General features: G+C 47.8%; 1 protein-coding gene and 1 long non-coding RNA gene across 5 annotated transcripts in view; both read right to left on the bottom strand.

The window, feature by feature from the left end:
- The window catches only part of NOS1 (nitric oxide synthase 1), a gene marked incomplete at its 3' end in the record, with an annotated part of 178,291 nt that overhangs the window by 81,041 nt on the left and 74,424 nt on the right, over nt 1-22,826 (bottom strand). The window lies entirely within an intron of this gene.
- LOC310666002 lies at nt 7,307-14,169 on the bottom strand. Its single transcript, XR_014505750.1, has 2 exons — nt 13,931-14,169; nt 7,307-7,433 (listed from the first exon to the last, which is right to left on the bottom strand). It is a non-coding gene; the product is annotated as an uncharacterized lncRNA (long non-coding RNA).

Below are 22,826 nucleotides of genomic sequence, written 5' to 3'. Positions count from 1 at the left end.
AGCAACACGCAAACACCTGAGTTCCAATAAATAGCTTTCATAACTGTGGCTGAATTGTGCCATTCAGAAACAGGGAACTAACCCTGACTTGCCAACCATGTCAGGTCAAGTTACAGGAACGTAGCCTTAAGTGCATTAAAAAACACCCCAAAACCAGTCTGATTTGGCAGCTGCTGGATGCTAATGCCAAGAGTTAAATTAATGACTGGTTTGGCTAAGTACGAATTTATTGCATTATTTTAGAAAGAAGAAAGAAAAGCACATCATCAAGGTAAAAGAGCTGGCACAAAATAGATGCTTTGCAAAAGCAGAACAAAATCCCACATTACTTTGAAAGATTCTATCTCCCCTTAACATTGTTTCAGGAAAGCGTTGCCCAGTTTCTAAAGGTGATTCTTGGATCGCTCACCCTTCCCCTAGGCAGGATGGAGAAAGTGAACAGAGGGAAATTCTCCAGCCTCCTCACAGAACCCAGGACCATGCAGCGAAAAGGAGTGTTGGAAGATTCAGGACAGACAAAAGACAGTTATTCCTGCATCACATATGGAACTCACTCCTGCAGGAGGCATTAACTTCCTTGTGTGGCTTTAGAAGAGGGATTAGACAAAACCATGGGGAATAAGGCTATCAATGGCTGCTGGTCACCTCTACTGTCAGCAGCTCCCCAGGGTTTCAAACAAGGGTCTCTCTCACCCTCACCTGGAGGTGCAAGATGGAAACAGGGACCATTCCTGCATGTAAACAACAGGTGCTCTGCCAACTGAGCTGCTATTCTTCTTGTTTCCAGTGGTTTGGGGCAAGCAGGACTTTCCTCAGCTGAACTGGCTACCCCAGGGGTAGGCAAGCTAAGGCCCGGGGGCCGGATGTGGCCCAATCGCCTTCTTAATCCGGCCCGCGGATGGTCTGGGGATCAGTGTGTTTTTACATGAGTAGAATGTGTGCTTTTATTTAAAATGCATCTCTGGGTTCTTTGTGGGGCATCGGAATTCGTTCATTTCCCCCCCTTCAAAATATAGTCCAGCCCACCACATGGTCTGAGGGACGGTGAACCGGCCCACAGCTGAGAAAGGTTGCTGACACCTGGGCTACCCTGTCCACCTGGGGCAGGTCTGGTCATTGCTAGATGGCATATGGAAGACCTTAGAACAATATCATTAACATCTTTCCTGGCTTGGTTGCGAGTATGCAAAAACAAAGCCTGAAAGGGAGAAAGACAGCCATCTGACTGCTTTGATGGTGATGCCGCTATTTACATATGAAAGAGGAAGCAGCCAGGAGTTCACCCACACCCATAAAAACCTGCTGACAGCTTCCAGAAAGAACTGCAACACTGTAAAAGGGGCTGGGGCAGGAGGCAAAACAAGAACCGAGCAGTGAAAAACGTGATGTGTCAGTTTGGAACACAGGAAGCTGCCTAGTCTAGTCTAGTGCCTACACGGACTGGCAGTGACTCTCTGGAGAGGCTATTGGGAATGGAACCTTGAACCTTCAGTATGCAAAGCAAATGATCTAACCACTGGGCTACAGCTCCTTCCCATAGGTGGCTGTCAGAATTCTGCCCACCCCAGGCTTTATAGCAGACTGGATAAATTCATGGAGGACAAGGCTATTCATAGCTACTCTAGGCTCTGCCTCCACTGTTGGAGACAGCAATGTTTCCAGTTGATGGAAACTACAGGAGTGGCGTGGCCACTGTGAGAAGAGGATGCTGGACCAGATGGGCCACTGGCCTGATCCAGCTAGCTCCTCTGATGTTCTTATGGTGGTGCTAATCCTGCTGCCGCTGAGTTAGCCTGTGGAATCTGATGGTATGTGCCTACAATGGACCTGGCAATTCCACCCACTTTGGCTTCCTGTGGATAATGTCATTATTTAATTTCACCACTAGGCGGCAGAGGATTTTGTTTCTGTCTGGGTGGAATCTGGAATGTGTGTGAATGCTGATATTATTGTTTTGTGGTTTTTCTGCTCAGGAATCAGGAATGCGTATGAATGACGATCGCTATTGCCTTTTCTTTTGTCTGGTAGAATCAGAAATGCGTACGAGTGACAATTGTTATTGCTTTTCTTTTTCATCCTAGCTGTCTTGAAGTCTCGCTGAATATCTGTCTCGCACACAGCGAGATTAATCCAATTAGGTCTGCATTGCAGGTTGCCTCCTGCATTCCGTCTTAAGAATTGCAGGCTTGGAATTAAGTCATCATTTCTTACTCTACCCCCGCTTTCCCCTCCCTGTTCAACATCTTGCCTGATGAGTTTTGAAAAGCTTGCTCATGACATTTTGGTTGTCCCTAGAAAAGGTTTTACAGCACTGTGGCTTATTTAGGCAGATTCACAGATATGGAAAGAGACCTTGTAAGGTCAACTATCTCAGCCTCCAACTGAATGCATGCACCTTGGGTGCTGATCAGAGCCAATCAGTGTGAAAGGAGATGAGTCAGCTACTGAGGATTGGTTCCTGGGGTCATTCTTAAGAAGGTACACAGGAAGAATACAGAGGAGTTGTTCTGTACACTCTACAGGAACACTGAAAACAAGGTGCTTCAGTGTCGAGAGAACGGTCTGAAAGCTGTTACGCACAATGAAACTTCAAGAAAAACATAACTTCAGTCACTTTGAAGTAAGGTATTACAACACTCCAAATCATTTGCCCGTGAACGTGCCCAGAATAGAGCAGATCTCGACAGTGAACTTAGTCCAAGTACTACAGTCGAGATTTGTTGTGTTTGTTAGTATCTCTTCCTTAATTGTCTGAGAAAATCTCAATAAAAAAATCTATTTATGTTAAAAAGGGAAAATAGATCTAGCTGAAAGGCAACATGTGGAGATCTGCATTGATTGTTGCGATACCTCTGTAATTATTGTTGTTGTTTATCAGATTATGCAACCTTCTAAGATTATACGATTATCTTAGAAGGGGTGTGGCTGCGAGGGGGCGTGGCTGTGACTATCACGAAGGGACTCTGCACTTCCGAATTTGCATTTGCGAATGATCTACACTACTGTAGATTATTGGCACCCACAACCCAAACATTGGAAAGAGGGAGGAGAGTTGCACACACAGCCTTAGATTCTTCTGCAACGGAAACACAGAATCACAGAATTGCAGAGAAATCTGTGCCGCCCCTTCCCTGCTTGGTGTCAGAGGCTGGAAGATGGGAACCATTCAAAACCTACTGCGAGGACAACTGCTTAGCAAAAAAAAGGTGATCCCAGCACACTACAGAAGAAAACAAGGTTCAAGCATTAGAACGTAAACATTATCCCCAAGTCAAGACAGGATAAGTCGATTTGCTCCAGGCAGTGATCTCCGTCCTGTGCTGTGTACACTGCAAACAGCACCGCTTCTCTTCCACTACATTTCAGCTTCTTCTGAAACCTGCTTCCACTGAAGCTAGCACCATCAGTTGTGTAATTAACAACAATGCATTTCGATGGAAGTGAAACGCCGAAAGCAATGCAGAAAACAATGTGAATATTTATGTAACCTTTGCGAACTGGGGGGGGGGGGGGAGGAATTAAAAGCAAATAGCGCTCGTATTTGCTTGAGTCATTTCTGTTCCTGACCTCAGCTGAACGTGCACACTGCAGCAATTTCCATTTCGGATAGAATTCTCCAACATCCCTACTCCAGAGTGATATGGTCGTATTTCTGGACCTTGCAAAGCCAATACTGCAAAGCGAAATATATGGAAAGTCAACAAAGATGATGGAATCAAGGTGTTCTGGGCAGTGGTGGGTGGTGCCCATTGGGACTGGTCAATGACAGGCAGATTCAACTAGTTCTAGTTTTGTCCCCTATCTGCCTCCCTGTTAAATTATACACTGAGACTACGGAGGAGGCAGCCAAGATCCAGGGCCTCCCCCTCGACTGAATGCAAGCAAGAAGGCAGGCAGGTGAGGGCTGTATAACGGTAGACCGAGTTTGGTGGTGCAGAACCCCCTTTAACATTATGGACCCATTTTAGAGAAGAGAAAACTAAGGGGCTCAAAGACAGAAGGCGAGAGTCTCTGACGTTCACAGCAAGGGAGCTTTCAAAACCAGGCCACTCATTGCTTTGGCATAATCAACCAACTGGATTCCACATACCGCAGCTGAACAGGTTGTTCCCAGGCCGGAGAGACTGATCCGCTGGACAAGTGTCACATAAACTACTAGCAGGGGGTGGGGAAGTAATGCAATATAGCGTCTGGCAACCTCTCCTTTGAGAGATTGCTCATTAAATGGCCCAGAGTTTCCTTAATGGCGGGGAGATTCATGCTTTGGGAATGGAATCTTGTCAGAGCTTGGGAGAAGATGCCAGGCCCAGGCTGCACATATTTCTGCCTTCCCCCCAGACAATTAGGAACGGTCACTTGTAAGGGTGCTGGGAATTGTAGTTCTGCGGGGGTAAACTACCATCCCCAGGATTCTTTGGGCAAGAAGCTGTGCATTAAATGCATGGTGTGCAAGAAGTCCTAGTGATATGTAGGGCTGCCTCTGAAGTCGGTTCGGAAACTTCAGCTGGTGCAGAATTTGGCAGCCAGATTGCTCATTGGGGCAATACAGTTTGAGCATATTGCACCAATCCTGGTCCGACTGGCCTGGCTACCAATTACCGTATTTTCGCCCCATAGGACTCACTGTTCCCCCTCTAAAAATGAAGGGGAAATGTGTGTGCGTCCTATGGGGCGAATGCAGGCTTTCGCTGAAGCCTGGAGAGCGAGAGGGGTCGGTGTGCACCGACCCCTCTCGCTCTCCAGGCTTCAGGAAGCTATCTGCAAGCCTTGGGAGCCCGCGGGAGTTCCTGCCGGACTCCCAAGGCTTCTGGAGAGCTGCCTGCATCCTGAAGCCCGGGGCGCACTGAGAAGCATGCCCTGGGCTTCGGGCAGATATCTGCAAGCCTGGGGAGACTGGCGTGACTTCCCACCACGCTCCCTAGGCTTGCGGATAGCAGCCTGTTCTGGGGGCTGGGGTCGGGGGAAGCTCGGGCTTTTTTCTTTATTCCCCCCCCAACTAGGTGCGCCCTATGAGGCGAAAAATACGGTAGTTTCTGGGCCCGATTCAAAGTGTTGGTTTTGACTTTTTAACAGCTCAAGGCTGCAATACCTGAAGGATTGCCTCTCACCATATAAACCGACCCAGAATCTACAATAATCCTGAGAGGCCTTTATTCATGTGCCTTCTCCACTAGAGATATTGAGGGTGGCAACCCGAAAAGGGGCCATAGCTGTCAACTTTCCCTTTTTCTTGCGAGGAATCCTATTCGGAATAAGGGAATTTCCCTTTAAAAAAGGGAAACGTTGACAGCTATGGAAGGGGCCTTTTCTACAGTGGCTTCGTTACATATCTTTAGGTGCCAGCTGGAAAACACTCCTCTTCAACCAGACCTCTGGTTGACTGACATCTCATGGGCCCATTAAGTATGAACACCAAAATCTGGGATCCTCTCCAAACCTGTGCCAAAGTTTTGCAGGGGTATATTCCTCACCCCAAGGGATGCGGGTGGCGCTGTGGGTTAAAGCCTCAGTGCCTAGGGCTTGCCGATCGAAAGGTTAGTGGTTCGAATCCCCGTGGCGGGGTGCGCTCCCGCTGTTCGGTCCCAGCGCCTGCCAACCTAGCAGTTCGAAAGCACCCCTGGGTGCAAGTAGATAAATAGGGACCGCTTACTAGCGGGAAGGTAAACGGCGTTTCCGTGTGTGGCTCTGGCTCGCCAGAGCAGCGATGTCACGTTGGCCACGTGACCCGGAAGTGTCTCCGGACAGCGCTGGCCCTTGGCCTCTTTGAGTGAGATGGGCGCACAACCCTAGAGTCTGTCAAGACTGGCCCGTACGGGCAGGGGTACCTTTACCTTTTATTCCTCACCCCACTCCACACCGCCCTGGCAGCATTTTGTGTTTCATGTTATCAATGACTCACTTTGTGCGGCACTGCAAAATGTGAGGCTTTCCCTACAAAGTGATATCCACAATTCCGTGGCCCTGTTGCTCCAGACATTGCATCTTCTTGTGCAACCATCTGGGACCCACATGGCAGTGGTAAGTGGGGCCAGAGAAGAGGCAAGAGGGGGCAGAGGAACACATGGAATTGTTACCTTTGTATAGCAGGTAAATTTCTTAACAAACCCCTCTCTAGCCCTCATCCAGGCAAGCAAAAGGTAACATCAGAGTTCAACCCAACCATGGAATCAATACTCAAGGAGGGGGCGTGTCTGGGGAGAGTCCAAAGGGCCTGACAGAGAGCCCAAGAGGGCCACATTTCTGATGTTCCCTATCCCTGACAAGAGGCAAAACTAGGCTTTATTTCAACCAGGTCGAAGACCCACAAGCATTTGTGTACACACACACAGGCTGGGAGCATCAATGTTACCCCTCTGGAGGCTTCACCTGGGGCAAAAACCTGGATAGCCCCCCCCCCCCCCAGATTTGGCTCTGCCCTGGCCTGGGGGAAAATATCTTGGAAAGGGAAAATCAGAGCAAGACCACCAGGACACACCATTAAGAGTCAGCTCTGGGAAAGGGAAAGGACCCCTGGAAGGTTAAGTCCAGCCGAATTCAGCTACAGTGGTACCTCGGGTTAAGAACTTAATTCGTTCCGGAGGTCCGTTCTTAACCTGAAACTGTTCTTAACCTGAAGCACCACTTTAGCTAATGGGGCCTCCTGCTGCTGCCGCCGTACCGCCATCGCGCAATTTCTGTTCTCATCCTGAAGTAAAGTTCTTAAGCTGTGGTACTATTTCTGGGTTAGTGGAGTCTGTAACCTGAAGCGTCTGTAACCCGAAGTACCACTGTATGGGGTGCAGCGCTCATCTCCAGTTTCAGGCCAAAGGAGCCTGCGTTTGTCCACAGACGGCTTTTCTGGGCCGTGTGGCCAGCATGTGCAGATACACAAATCTGCAAAAGAGGGGCTTATATGTTCTGAACAGCTCCCGCACAGTGGCGTAGCGTGGGTTGTCAGCACCCGGGGCAAGGCAAGTAATTTGCGCCCCCTAACCCGCGAGTCAGGTAGGGGCAGAGAGCTGCGAGTGAGAGCTCGCGCCCCCCAGATGTTGCGCCCGATGCGGCCGGCCCCCCCTGCACCCCCACGCTACGCCACTGCTCCCGCAAGAACCAAACAGAACGATACACTGGATCTGCATACCTGGATCCCCTCAACAGCAGCCTGCTGTCACCTCCCTTGGCTCAAAGTCAATCGCCTCTCCTTCGCCATCCGTCTTTCCTAGTTTAATGGCATTCATTTTTACGAGCCAGATTTAAGACGCTCTCAATTGTCTCGCTCAATCAGTTTCTGCGGGATTTATGCCGCTAGTCAAAGAGGCCCGGAGGCTGATGGATTTATGCCGGTTTAATTTCGATATCTTCACACACACACACACACACACACACACACGCCAAGTGGATCTGGCAAACGGCAATGGGATGAAGCATCTGCGCGGCTGGGCTGTGCACAGGATCTGAAAATGGAGCACTGAGATGAGTCACTGGCAGCCATCTGTCTCGCTGCCAGCTTTGCTTTAAAAACCAGGAGAGAGTTTTACATATATATAGTAGCAGAGTGGTCTGGCCAATATTCCCGGTCATTTCTTTCCCCTACCCACCCTTTGCTGTTTTGCTTATCCATCACTAGAAAATAAAATGGCAGGTGGCTGGGCCACGACTGGGCTGGTTCAGTTGCTTGACTGCCCCACCTTTTAAGGGGTCAGGAATACCTATTGTTGCCATCACTCCAGCTTCCCCCTTCTGCCCCTCCAAGTGACTACAGAAGATTCACCTGCATTCATCTTCATCATCATCATACCCAAATTGACTCACCTGCTTCCAAAGCGTCACATTTTTGTGACTTGCAAAATATTTTCTGGTTTCAGAACGTTTAAATAAACCTGCCAAGAAAACATACCCTCTGAAGCAGGCTCATTTTTTTTTCTTTTTCGGCTAATAATGTTGTTAACTGATTTGCAGAGATTAATCTGTGTATATGCACACACGCAACAGATTAATATATGCACGTTTCTAGCTCCAGATGTATTTGCAGAGCAAGCTCCTGATTAATTTGTGTATACGCACATACGTGACAGATTAATAAATGCAAGTTTTTCGCTCTAAATGTATTAGCGGAGAAAGGCTCCTGATTAATTTGCCCAATATATATTTTGGTTAATGAACGGAACAGGGCAGGGGCATCTTTTGGGTTTGCTGGATGGGCTTTGCAATAGAACTTGCTGTCTCCTTTTGCTAGCCAGAAGAATGTTGCACACCCCATGGGCCGTGTTCCCAACTGGGCAGCCTCGGAGGGGCTTGCCTAAAGAAAAATGTTTTTAGCAGGTGCCAAAAAGAGTACAGTGGTACCTCGGGTTAAGAACTTAATTCATTCCAGAGGTCCATTCTTAACCTGAAACTGTTCTTAACCCGAGGTACCACTTTAGCTAATGGGGCCTCCCGCTGCCGCAGCACTGCCACCGCCGCGCGGTTTCTGTTCTCATCCTGAAGCAAAGTTCTTAACATGAGGTACTATTTCTGGGTTAGTGGAGTCTGTAACCTGAGGCATCTGTAACCTGAAGTGTCTGTAACCCGAGGTACCACTGTACAGGGAAGGAGTCTGCCTGATGTCAATAGGCAGGGAGTTCCAAAGTGTAATAATAATAATAATAATAATAATAATAATAATAATAATAATAATTTATTTATACCCCACCCATCTAGCTGGGTTTCCCTGTGGGTGGCTCCCAACACCACCACCACAACAACAACACGCTAAAACATCAAACATTAAAAACTTCCCTAAACAGGGCTGCCTTCAGATGTAGGTGTAGGTGCTGCCATACCAAAATATTGATTTGTTATGAATGTGGAACAGGGAACAGGTGTCATGTGGCATCTGTAAGGATACCAGTTCCATTTCAAAAGTAGATATATCAAGGAAGCTTATAATATAGATATAAAATAAAGTAAGAGTGTTGTCTAAAAACATACGGAGGGCGCCACCTTAACTATTCCTGATTTATGAAATAAAAAAGACACTCATAAAAATTCTCTACCATCTTGAAAGTAACAGCGCAGAGGGGGGGAGCCCATGTCTTGGGAACATCACCAAAATTCTCTTCCACTCTTAGAAAAGTGTGACTGCAATGGTGGTGCAATGGGTCAGAAGGCTGATGGTTTGAGCCCACCCAGGTCAGACTGGGGGCAGGATTTACTGAATTTCAGAGGACTTGGGAACCCTTCCAGCTCTTAGATGTTATGCTCCATGTCTTTTCTTACCAATTGATGGGGTGGGTGTGTTGTTAAAGGATAATTTCTCAGCGCCGCATTAATGAAACAAGCTTTTAAGAATCCAAGGGCTTCGATGTACTTTAATGAAGCAGTTGCCTGTTCCATTCTACTCACTCTCAGGGAAGGTTGGCGGCTCGCAAAAGCCCAATGGCAAAAAAAAACCCACAACCCTTTTCATTTACTAGTCAATTCCAGCCCTTCCGAAGTGAAATTAATGCTTTTGTTAGAGCCGGGCCTGGCCATATACGTTTCATCGAGATCAATTTGCAGAGCTGAAGAGGAGCTCTATCGGAGGCCTCCTGTTTTTTCAAAACAGAATGAAGGTGACTTCGCCATGAGTTTTGACCAAAATCTCTCTCTGGGAAGCTGGGGGAGGGGGAAATAAATGAGAAAAATGTCACCTGAGAGATGGCTTTGAAATCCAATCATGGCAGAAGACAAGAAACATGCCCTCGTTTAATAAAGCACTCAACAGTCGCAGCAAAGTTGGGTCACGGCAAAGCGGCGAGGCTGTCAGAAGAAACTTCCACTTCAAAAAAAATTATGTTCTTTCTGGGGGAATTGGGTGCGTGTGCGTGCTAATTCCAAAGAAACCTGCATTCATCCGCTTTGCCTGTTTCCCAGGAAATTCACTGTTAAATGTTCCTAATATAATGATCTCAAGACAAAAGGAACCCAATTAAGATGTAAATTGGTAATAAACGACATTGTTCCGAAAGGATGACTCATGGCTATTCAGAATTCTCAGTGGAGCAGCAATTGGATCTCAGGCATGGAAGATGACCGATTCCTGAGACATGCATATTTATGGGAGGATATTAGCAATATCCAGCATTGGCTTGGCTGGTGACTTTGAGCTGAGATATTGCTTTTCATGGCCCGGTATCTGACACACCTACAAAGACATTCAACATTGCTGTCTACTGCTGGGTTGAGTGGGTTGAAGGAGCCTCTCATTCCAGACCCTCCAGGTGTGCCTATTTTCCAGGGAAAGCCCTGGATTTACAGAAGCCGTGCTGGTGTCTGATTTGATCCCGGAATGTCCTGCTTTTCCTTAGGATGTCCATATTTTCATCAGACAATCGTTGGAGGCTATGCAACCCCTGAGCCAGGGAGATAAGTAACTATACACGCATTAGAAGACATCTGAAGGCAGCCCTGTATAGGGAGGTTTTGTTTAATGTTTTATTATGCTTTGATAAATGCTGAACCTGCCCTGAGTGGCTAGGGCAAACCAGTCAGATTGGTGGAGTATATTATTATTATTATTATTATTATTAAAGAAGAAGAAGAAACCCCTATTTTTAGTGGAGAAATGTTGAAGGGTATGCCAGGGTGCGGAAAAAGACATTTCTGTTCGCTTGGGATAATCTTTTGGTGAAGAAGAAGCAGTGTTTGGATTTGATATCCCACTTTATCACTACCCGAAGGAGTCTCAAAGCGGCTAACATTCTCCTTTCCCTTCCTCCTCCACAACAAACACTCTGTGAGGTGAGTGGGGCTGAGAGACTTCAGAGAAGTGTCACCAGCCCAAGGTCACCCAGCAGCTGCATGTGGAGGAGCGGGGAAGCGAACCCGGTTCACCAGATTACGAGTCTACCGCTCTTAACCACTACACCACACTGGTTCTCTGGGAATGTGTGCTGGCCATGGATGGGTCCAGATTCCGCAATGGGGAGGACCCCACTCATTGGTGGAGAAAGGGGGGTGCGGTAGGTGTCATCCCTGGGGGGGGGGGTGACATCGCCACGGGCAGCGCTCCCCCCGGGACATTCGCCAGTGCACCTCCGCGGGCCATTCCAGGTGCCGGAGCAGCTATCTCTGCCTCTGCCCCCACTCCCAGCTGATGAGGGAGGGATTGGCTGTTACCTGTTGGGAACAGGTGTGCCCAGCCAACTGGGGTTTATGCCCCCCCCCCTTCTGCCCATCAGATAGTGGCATCAGTGGATGGACATGGTTTGAGGGAAAGGGTCTCATGGCCCAACTGTGACACCCCCCCCCCCGGCGGGCTGAGATTTAGCTAGCAGGCTGGGCATTTACCCACCCCAGATACAGAGGGTGTCTCTGGACCAGGGGTCAGCAAACTTTTTCAGCAGGGGGCCGGTGCACCATCCCTCAGACCTTGTGGGGGGGGGCAGACTATATTTTTTTTTGGGGGGGGAATGAACAAATTCCTATGCCCCACAAATAACCCGGAGATGCATTTTAAATAGAAGGACCAGTGGCGTAGCGTGGGTTGTCAGCACCCGGGGCAAGGCAAGTAATTTGCGCCCCCTAACCCGGGGCAAGGCAAGTAATTTGCGCCCCCCCCCCGCTGCACTGTCCCTCCCCCAGATAGTCCCTCGCTCTCTCTCCGCACCGCATCGCATGCCTGGCACCCTCCCCTCCACAGTGGGCGGCGACCTGGCAGCTCGGATCGGATTCGCACAGCCAGCACTGCAGTGAGAGAGAGTGAGTGAGCCAGGTAGGGGCAGAGAGCTGCGAGTGCGAGCGCGCCCCCCCCCCCAGATGTTGCGCCCGGTGCGCCCGCCCCCCCCGCACCCCCCACGCTACGCCACTGAAAAGGAAACATTCTACTCATGTAAAAACACGCTGATTCCCGGACTGCCTGCGGGCCGGATTGAGAAGGTGATTGGGCTGGATCCGGCCCCCAGGCCTTAGTTTGCCTACCCATGCTCTGGACTTTCCCTATTTAGTGGAACAGACTCAGGCACATAGCAGAACTGCGGGTTGGTGCAATTAGAGTGAATGAAAGCACTCCGTCACCTTAGAACAGCAAATACACTTTTAATGGACTTAGGAAGGTGACAGGGAAATGTACTGAGACATTCAATGAACATATGATTAACGGGAAGGTGCATGAGCAAATCAGGATGAATGCTCATTACTGGATAACTGCCCCGCCAACCAATCGGAATGAATGCTCAATCGACAATGGACACAGTCTAAGTGTCATATAAGTTCCGTGCCAGCAAATCAGGATGATTGCTGGTTGTGGGGGCTGCGGGGGGGGGGGGAGAGGTTATCTGGAGAAACCCAGAGTTACTCTCAAATCAGCATACAGAAGATTTTTTAAAAAGCTCAATAGATCAATGCAATTACTGTTCTGGAGAGTAAGTAAAGCAATTTATTTCTGACATATATATGTGTGTGTGTGTGTGTGCGCGCGCGCGCGCGCTCGCTCGCAAGCACACCACACTATATAACTGAAACCTCTCAGACTCAAATGGGAAAAGCTTCTTTACCCACAAGCTGTACAACCAGTAAAAAAGTAAAAACCACGATAACCTTCCCAGTTATCAGATAACAAGCTAAAATACTGCACCTTCCATCTTGTCCAAAAAATGTACCGTATTTTTTGCACCATAACTCTCACTTTTTTCCTCCTAGAAAGTAAGGGGAAATGTCTGTGCGTGTTATGGAGGGAATGCCTACGGGTGGCATGCCTACGGATTTTCCTCCTCTAAAAACTACGTGCGTGTTATGGTCGGGTGCGTGTTATAGAGTGAAAAATACGGTATTAAGTGTGGGGGGGACTTTAAAGAGTTAGGAAAAATAAGGAGGAAGAGATCAGGAAGAAAGGAAGGAACTCTGATGGGATGGGGGGGACGTGAGGCAGCTTCAGGAGTGGGATTAAATAAGAGGGTTCTGGATCAGGCCAGTGACCCACCTAGTCTAGCATCCTGTGCTCACAGTGGCCAGCCAGATGCCCCAGTTGGAGGTCCACAGTCAGGACCTCAGCACAAGAGCGACTCTTCCCTCTTGCAGTTTCCAGGAACTGGAATTCAGAGGCATAATGTCCCCAACATTGGAGGGGGAACATAGCCGCTGTGCCTAGTAGCTGTGGATAGCCTTATCCTCCAGGAATGTGTCAGATCCTCTTCTCAGTCTGTTAGGGTGTGGTGCTAATACAGTGGTAGCTCAGGTTAAGAACATAATTCGTTCTGGAGGTCCGTTCTTAACCTGAAACTGTTCTTAACCGGAGGTACTACTTTAGCTAGTGGGGCCTCCCGCTGCCACCGCACGATTTCTGTTCTCATCCTGAAGCAAAATTCTTAACCTGAGGTAATATTTCTGGGTTAGCGGAGTCTGTAACCTGAAGCGTCTGTAACCCGAGGTACCACTGTAACACCAAGGTTGCAGGTTCAATTCCTGTATGGGGTGGCTGCTTATTCCTGCATTACAGGGAGTTGGACTAGATCAGGGTTTCCCAAACATGGGACTCCAGCTATTTTTGGACTACAGTTCCCATCCTCCATGACCGAGCTAGCTAGGGATGATGGGAGTTGTAGTCCAACAGCAGATGGAGGTCCAAGTTTTGGAAACCCTGGACTAGATGATCCTCAGGGTCCCTTCCAACTCTACGATTCTATTATGCTAAGTTGGCAAACCATCGTGGCCTCTTTTTGGAGCAGATCCCATACTTTTAACGATATCCTCTCTTGAATCCTTCAACATTCAGCTTCATTGAATGGTCCCAGGTTCTTCACCCAACAGCCAAGGCCTTAGAACCTGTCACAGGAATATAAGAAGAGCCCTGATGGTTTGGACCAAGGCCCATCTAGTCCAGCATCCTGTTCTGGTTCTTCATGTACCTAACCTGGTGGATGCTACTGCTTCCTGTGGGAGTGAGTTCCATAGTTTAACTATGTGCTACCTAAAGAACTTTCTTTCATCTGACCTGAATCTTCCAACACTCCATTTTGCTGGGTGGTCCTGGGTTCCACTATTATGACGGGGGTGGAAAACTTCCCTCCATCCACTTTCTCCATGCTTTGCATAGTTCTATGTGATTCTGTCATGAGGCTGCCGCATTTGCAACCTTAAGACTGATCAATCAGTCAGAGCAGCTGGATATTATAAGAACATCATTCTTGCTCCACAGTTACTGCCTAAAACAAACACATTAATAATCATAATCTTTATTACTTTCATCATCATTTATTATCTCCATCATCATAATCATTATTATACTCCCCCAAGATAACCCCCAAGATAAAATTCCAAGGTGGTTCGCAAACAAAAAGTCAAGCATTGAAAAACAAAAATAAAACCAGTTAGGTAGCCGTGTTGGTCTGCTGTGGTCGAAACAAAATAAAATAAATCCTTCAAGTAGCACCTTAGAGACCAACTAAGTTTGTTATTGGTACAGTGGTACCTCGGGTTAAGAACTTAATTCGTTCTGGAGGTCCATTCTTAACCTCAAATTGTTCTTAACCAGAGACACCACTTTAGCTAATGGGGCCTGTCGCTGCCACCACGCAATTTCTGTTCTCATCCTGAAGCAAAGTTCTTAACCCGAGGTACTATTTCTGGGTTAGTGGAGTCTGTAACCTGAAGTGTCTGTAACCTGAAGCGTCTGTAACCCGACGTACCACTGTATGAATTTTCGTGTGTATCTAAAGAAGCATGCATGCACATGAAAGCTCATACCAATAACAAAAGAATAAAACCAATTAGAGAAATGAAACTACCCATAATTAAACTGCAACAAAAAATAACTACTTCAAAGCATCACTAATTAAAATACACAATGAACAAGCCTGTTAAAACACTATGGAACAGTTAAAACAACAATCAAAGCAGGAGATGCAAGGCAGGAGATTGAGGAAGCGCTTGTTCCAAAAGGTGTGTCTTCAAGAGCCGACGGAATGCCAATACTGATGGGACCTCCCGCATTTGGGCAAGGAGTGCGTTCTGCAGTGTTGGCACCACACATGAAAAAGCCCACCTGTGTGTTACCTCAAGCCAATAATCATAAGGCCATGGCAAAATTCACCGGATTCTCATTTGCTGATTTTATTGACCTTACCGAGCAGCCTGAACCACATTCATCCGGGTCCGGTTTGGACCCCAAGAGCTTCTAACATCAGATATGTAAGGGGGGGAGGGACTGCTTGATTGAATGAAGATGTCAGCTTGTGGTTATGCTTTAATGTCAGTGGCCTGCGTGTGTTTATTTACCACTCCACGAGGGCCTTCGTAGGCTCGGCGCTGTGGGTAAAACCTCAGTGCCTAGGACTTGCCGATCACATGGTCGGCGGTTCAAATCCCCGCGGTGGGGTGAGCTCCCATCGTTCGGTCCCAGCTCCTGCCCACCTAGCAGTTCGAAAGCATAATTAAGTGCAAGTAGATAAATAGGTACCGCTTTCTAGCGGGAAGGTAAACGACGTTCCGTGTGCTGCTGTGGTGCCGGTTCGCCGGAGCAGCTTCGTCACGCTGCGGATGAAGTGTCTGTGGACAGCGCTGGCTCCCGGCCTCTAGAGTGAGATGAGCGCACAACCCTAGAGTCTGGCAAGACTGGCCCGTATGGGCAGGGGTACCTTTACCTTTAAGGCTCGGAGGCAGAGAACATAGCACATGCGACTACTGCCTCTTGCTCAGAATGGTCCGTCTCTCCACACATCCCCCCACCAAAAAAACTCGGCACAGCACATGTATTGAGCAAGATGTGCCTATATCAGAAGGGGGGAGGGGCTGCCCAACAGGCAAGCGGTGCTAAATATAGTTGTTTTCAATGTGACTTTTCCGTTTGTTTGCCAGATTTCCTGAATTTGTGTAGATTTTTCCGCATTCAGTCTGCAAGGCAGAATGCAGCCTCAGAAGATGCTTCAGAAAGCAGAAGAGTAGTTGGGTGGGTGGCGGGGATCTTGAGCTGATCTCCACTTGAGAAGACCTCAAACCATGATGCTTCCTACTGGATCGCCTTCCTAGGCACGGCCAGATCACAAAATTAGCAGTTTCCAGCCGTGAAAAGTTATTTCCGGCTTCCCCCAGGCAGTCTCGTATTTCTTGCACCTGTTTTTTTACTGCTTGGGAGTCACCGACTCTCAGCCTACCTCGCAGGGTCATTGTGGGGCGTCTTAGCTTCCACCCCAAAACACACCGACATAGGCTCTTACTTGCAGGTAAGAAGACAACTGTGATCCCAGCAACTGATAGACAGAGGAATACAGCCACTGACCATCAAGGCAGAGAATACCCATTGTGGCCCTTAGCCACGGAGAACCTTATCCTGTTGCATGGATTTCTCCAATCCTATTTTAAATCCACTGAGGTTGGTGGCTATCGCTACCTCCAGTGGGAGGGAGTTCCATAGTCTTCATCCGTCCCAAACCTTCCAACATTCAGCTTCATTGGTTGCCTGTGAGTTCTTGTGTTAGGAGCGGGGGAGAGCAAACTTCTCTCTATCTGCTTTCTCCACAAGGAGGGAAGTGAAGCACGTACGCTACCTTGAGCGCCTCGAAAGAAAAGCAGGATACAAATGTAAGAGAAATAAGAAGCAATATCCACTGGAAAGTATTATGCAAGGGGATGGAAAGGTTTCCCTGCCGTGTTTCAGTTTAAGACAGCTCAGCTGAAACTATATACCGTATTTTTTGCTCTATAAGATGCACCAGACCACAAGACACACCTAGTTTTTGGAGGAGGAAAACAAGAAAAAAAATATTCTGAATCTCAGAAGCCAGAACAGCAAGAGGGATCGCTGCACGGTGAAAGCAGCAATCCCTCTTGCTGTTCTGGCTTCTGGGATAGCTGCACAGCCTGCATTCGCTCCATAAGACGCACACACATTTCTCCTTACTTTTTAGGAGGGAAAAAGTGAGTCTTATAGAGCAAAAAATACGGTATATATTATACCGACCAAGAGCCATCTCCCAAACACAAGTTTTGGTTAAATATGGATGCAGCTCAGCAAGTACAAAGGAGATGATGGGTTTCGTTCTTCTTCCTAAAAAGCTGCCTTATACAGCCAGATCCATCAGTCCATCTACTTCAGTATTGTCTACACTGACTGACAGCAGCACTCCAGGCTTTCAGGTAAGGGGGGGTCTCTCCTACCTTTACTTGAAAAAGTTATTCTTGATGTTTAACTTGGATGGATTTAAAAGAGGGTCAGAAAAATTGATGGCTGACAAAGTTATCAACGGCTACCAGCCAAGATGGATGTGTTCTGCTTCCACTGTCAGAGGCGTTATACCTCTAAATACTGGCTGCTGGGAGTGTTGCTGTCCTGCTTGCAGCATTTGGTCAGCCACTGCGAGAACAGGATGCTGGACCGGATAAGGCCAGTGGCCTGATCCAGCAGACCCACATCCTTATGGGCTTCTGCATGCAAGGCAGGTCCTCTGCTCATGAGCTACGGCTAGTCTCCAAACATACGCTCAAGGAAAGAAGAAAAAAGTACGTGGGAGAACCAACCTAGAGAAATTGGCACCGCAATCAAGGAGACTCAGCTGCCAACATTTCCAAAGTCAGACAGATCTTTGGCACCTTTCTTCATACAGGAGCGTAATAACAAACTCAGAATGCACATTCTCCTAGGAGTTTAAGGACAGCTGCACCCAGGCTGGCACAATGGGCAAATAAAAGCTGTTTATGTTCCAGCCTTACCCGGTAATTCTGGATACAAGCAGTAGGGAGGGGCGGGAGGGGGGGAGAGAAAGAGATTAGACAGAACAGAAGCTTTCTCTTAACTTTCACAATCTTTCGAAGGCCCCGGGGCACAGTCCGAAGGAGCAGAAATGCAGTCACCCTGTTGAAAGCTGAGCAGCTATGGTTCTCAATAACGCTTTGAATGTAATGTGGGGGGGGGGATGCTTTATACCGAATCAAACCATTGGCCCACCTAGCTCAGTTCTGTCTACACCAGGGTTTCCCAAACTTAGGTCTCCAGCTGTTTTTGGGCTACAACTCCCATCATTCCTGACCACTGGTCCTGATAGTTAGGGATGATGGGATTTGTAGTCCAAAAACAGCTAGAGACCTAAGTAAGGTCTGCAGTGTGCTCCCATTCAAGGGAAGCCAAGCCTTGTAGTGCTGCCCCGGACTTCTTACTGCTTGGGGAGGAGATACACTTAACGCCAAGAACACAGATCTCATATATTTGCTAGCTCGTACGATCACAGGAACATAGGAAGCTGGCCAGCTCAGCATTGTCTATACTGACTGGCAGCACCTCACCAGGATTCCAGACAGGGAGCCTTTGGGAGCCTTGCCACGTGATGCCGATGACTGAACCAGGAACCTTCTGCATGCAAAGCAGATGTTCTCCTGCCAAATCACGGCCCTGGGACCACTGCAGAGCAGTCAGAACTTTTGTCACCATCTTCCTGCTCCGCTTTGGCTGCTGTTCCCTTATGAAGGGAGAGCAGAGGTGCTGGACCATCTCTGGAGAACCCTGGACCCACCCACCACTGATTTGCAGCAGTTAGTCTTGACACGGGAGTCCTAGATGGGAGGTTAAGGGGAAGAATTGTTGGGTTGATGTGAATGGTTTGGGGACTGCGGCAGGGACTGAGTTTAGTTTATCTGCTAGAATGGGTATAAACATTGTTTATCGTTTCCATATTGCAGATAATAATAAAAATATTATTATAATAATTTATTATTTATACCCCGCCCATCTGGGTGGGTTTCTCCAGCCACTCTGGGCAGCTTCCAGGAAAATATTAAAATACAATAATTCATAAAATATTAAAAGCTTCCCTAGAAGTCAGATAGTTGTTTATTTCCTTGACATCTGATGGGAGGGAGTTCCACAGGGCGGGTGCCACTACCGAGAAGGCCCTCTGCCTGGTTCCCTGTAACCTCACATCTCGCAGGGAGGGAACCGCCAGAAGGCCCTTGGAGCTGGACCTCAGTGTTTGGGCGATGGCGGTGGAGATGTTCCTTCAGGTATACTGGGCCAAGATGCTTTTTAATTACTGTTAAGGGGGCTTGTGTTTCATCTTGTGTTTCCACAGTATGTTGCATGTGCTATTAATGCATTATATAATGCACATACACAATGTGTTCCAATAGCGGGACCTGCATGTTCTCAGCCTCCATTGATTCTAGAACAACATGTTGAATGTACGCAGGCTTATTGAGGTTGCAGTCACCATTTTGGAACCAACTCTAAAAGAATGACCTTCTGATTACAACATCCTGCCAAATTATTTATTTTTTTTGAAGTTTTTATTTATGCTCATCCCCACTTGCTGCTTTTTGTAACTTCTTATCTGACTAAGAGTGATGGATAACACTAAAACTTATATTTATTTTGTGGCATTTAGCTTGGCATAATGAAAGGAAAGGCTCGACTGTATATTTGTTTTTCTTCTCATACTGCAACTTTTACTTTTCATGAATTTATTGCACAGCTTGTCGACCGCTTGGTTGTTATGCAATTAAACGAATAGTTTCTATCTCATGAAAATTCATACATACATATACACATACAAAACACACACACACACACCCCAAGCTGGTTCCTATCAGCCTAATCTAAACACTTACAATTTTTTGCAACCCCCATCTGGCTTCAGTTTCTTAGGGCTACACCTATATGATTCCAGAGATCCATGATCAGATCTCCAAACTTTCCCAAGGAGCAGCAGGAGAAAACTCCAGATTTGCTCAGAGGAATGATACAGGGGGTGAAGGGTGAAATAGCAGTAGCTGATGCCCACTGGGGCCGGTATGGTGTAATGCAGGAGGCCAACAGTAGGTGGAGCCAGAGCCAATGACAGGCTGAGCCAACTAATTCTAGCTTTGTCCCCACCCTCCTCCCTGCTGAGTTCTACACTGAAAACAAAGGAGGAGGAAGACGACACAGCAGCACCACCTCTGGGACTGGTTGTAAGTCACAAGGCAGGCAGGTGAGGGCTGGCTGAGGGCAGGTGGAGGTTGGTGGGGCAGTACCATTTCCCCCAATGGACCAGCCTTCACTGAGATACATACTGGAAACAAGCAAGTCAACGTTTTCTGTCTCATGCAAATTCATAAATATGATATATCTGGGCCATACACACACAGCCTTTGTTGCAAACCCTGCTTGTAGATTTTAGAGCCCCTTGCAAGCCTGTTTACTCTTCCCCTGGCAAAGAGCACTTTCGTTCAGTCAAAGCTCTCTCACTTGCTCCCTCTCCCTTTCTGACTCGGTGTCTCATTTCTCGAGGACCAACCTGGCAACAACTCCATCAAACAGTTTCGAGTCACAGTGGGGAATGGGAAGCCTGCTGGCATCCATCTGTGAAAATGTGTCCAGGCAAGGTGACAAATCTAACTTCTTCCCTCCCAAAAAGTGCTTAGAAAAAAAATTAAATCCAGACAATGCATGCTATGCAGAGAAACTGTGAGTATATGAGCAGAGAAGAGAGATTGCGGTGCATTGCGGGTGAGGGAGAGCAAAACGTTTTCAGATAAATCCTCTGCACTCTCTCAGATAGCAAAACTCAAGGCAGGGGGGAAAGTACCTAAATTCAAAGGCGCTCAAGAATACCAACAAAACCTTCATTGGGATGAAGGCATTGCAATAGCTCTGGGTACCAAATGCGGCTCTCTAGGATTCTCAGTACCTTCCCAGGTTACACCCATCTAACTTCACCGACAGGGAAAGGGGAACCATCTAAGTTGAATCTGGTGGCCCTGTCCATTTTCTACAATTGCTAGCTGCCTTACACAGAGTTAGACCACTGGTCCATCTAGCTCAGCATTGTCTACACTGACTGGCAGCTGTTCTCCAGAATTTAAGACAGGGAGTCTCTAAACCTAGAGATGCCAGGGATTTGAACTGGAGGCATCTCTACCGCTGAGATACAGTCCTTCCCCTAAAGGGAAAGTTAAGTTTGTAGACCTCAAGGCTCTAAATCAAAAAATGTTTCCCAAACTTGGGTCTCCAGCTGTTTTTGGACTACAGTTCCCATCATCCCTGGTCTTGCTAGCTAGGGATGATGGGAGTTGTAGTCCAAAAATAGCTGGAGACCCAGGTTTGGGAAGCAGTGCTCTAAATGAAGGACTGAATGGAACTAGGAACACAAGTTGCTGGCATTGGTCCATCTACCAACAGCAGCTCTCCAGGACAGTTCCAGCTGTACCTGGAGATGTGGAGGACTGAACCTGGGATCTACTGTCTGTAAAGCAGATGTTGTAGCACTGAGCTGCAGCCCTTCCCATGTTACATTCGAGAGTGCTCTATTGACCCGATGGACCATTTGGAAGCAGAGCAGGGATCTGAACTCGGCACCTGTGGCTTTAGTCCAACACTCTAACCACACTGCGCTTTCTCTCTCTCTTTCACACAGTTTCTCTGCCCTTCCCACTAGCAAGGGAACATCCCCTTCTGAAAGAGAGAAGCGGAGAAATACTTCCAGCCACCAGGGAACACAAAACGTTCTGTTATTAAATCCCCAACCGCTTTAAAGCTCCCGTAATTAATTTATGGACTTCACTGCCCCAACGTGCGGTGATGGCTTAGGTGGCTTTAAAAGATAGCAGACAAAATCATAGACTCGGTGGGATGCAGGAAGCCTAACTATGGTCTAGCAAGGCAAGGCAGACATGGAGTAGCTTGCCACCATTTTCCTCCTCCTCCTTCTCAAGTTATTTTATTTTAATTGTTTTACTTCTGTGAGAGTAATTAAGCAAAGCCCCCCACTGGATCAGGCCAATGGCCCATCTAGACTAAAATCCTGTTCTCACAGTGGCCAGCAAGAAGTCTATGGAAATTCAATGAAAAAGATCCTATGTGCAACAGCAATTTCTCCCTCCTTCAGTTACCAGCAAGTGGTATTCAGAAGCTCCAGCCAAGGAGGCAGAGCTTAGCCATCATATTTAGTAGCCATTGATAGCCTCCTCCTCCATGAATTTGCCCAATCTCTTTTAAAGTCGTCCAAGTTGATGGTCATCGCTGCCTCCTGTGGCAGGGAGTTCCACAGTTTAACTCTGTGTTGTATGAAGAAATGCTTTCTTTTACCTGTCCTGAGGCTTCCAACATTCAGCTTCATGCGTTATGACAGGCTTCTTCCACCTCGGCCCTCCAGATGTTTTTGGCCTACAACTTCCATGATCCCTAACTAGCAGGACTAGTGGTCAAGGATGATGGGAATTGTAGTCTCACAACACCTGGAGGGCCGAGGTTGAGGAAGCCTGAGTTATGAGATGGGGGGGGGGGGACAATTTCTGTATCTGCCTTCTCCATGTCACGCCTAATTTTTATAAACCGCTACCTCTTCTCTGGGATGCGGGTGGCGCTGTGGGTTAAACCACAGAGCCTAGGACTTGCCAATCAGAAGGTCAGCAGTTCGAATCCAGAGGACGGGGTGAGCTCCCGTTGCTCGGTCCCTGCTCCTGCCAACCTAGCAGTTCGAAAGCACATCAAGTGCAAGTAGATAAATAGGTACCGCTCCGGCGGGAAGGCTAACAGCGTTTCTGTGTGCTGCTCTGGTTCGCCAGAACCGGCCTAGTCATGCTGGCCACATGACCTGGAAGCTGTACTCCAGGTCCCTTGGCCACTAAAGCGAGATGAGCGCCGCAACCCCAGAGTCAGTCATGACTGGATCTAATGGTCAGGGGCACTTGCAGACGTTATGGGGCAGGCATCCTGCTTCATTTTCAGGCACTGCCCGGACCATATAGCTTCCTTCTAAAATCCTGTAACTTTCTATACTGCAGATTTTCTGGTTTATTCTATTTTGTTCTGCTTTTGTTGTGCTATAGCAGAAGAGACCCCCCCACCCCCGCCCCAAGATGGCAATAAAATGGTGGTACTGGGGGAGCCTTAAGGAACAAGTAATAAAATGGAATGATGTGTC

This window comes from Podarcis tiliguerta (genome assembly GCF_965153285.1).
Source record: "Podarcis tiliguerta genome assembly, chromosome: 16".
Taxonomy (NCBI): domain Eukaryota; kingdom Metazoa; phylum Chordata; class Lepidosauria; order Squamata; family Lacertidae; genus Podarcis; species Podarcis tiliguerta.
The sequence above is the reverse complement of the archived record's forward strand: the minus strand, read 5'-3'. Positions and strand labels throughout refer to the sequence as shown.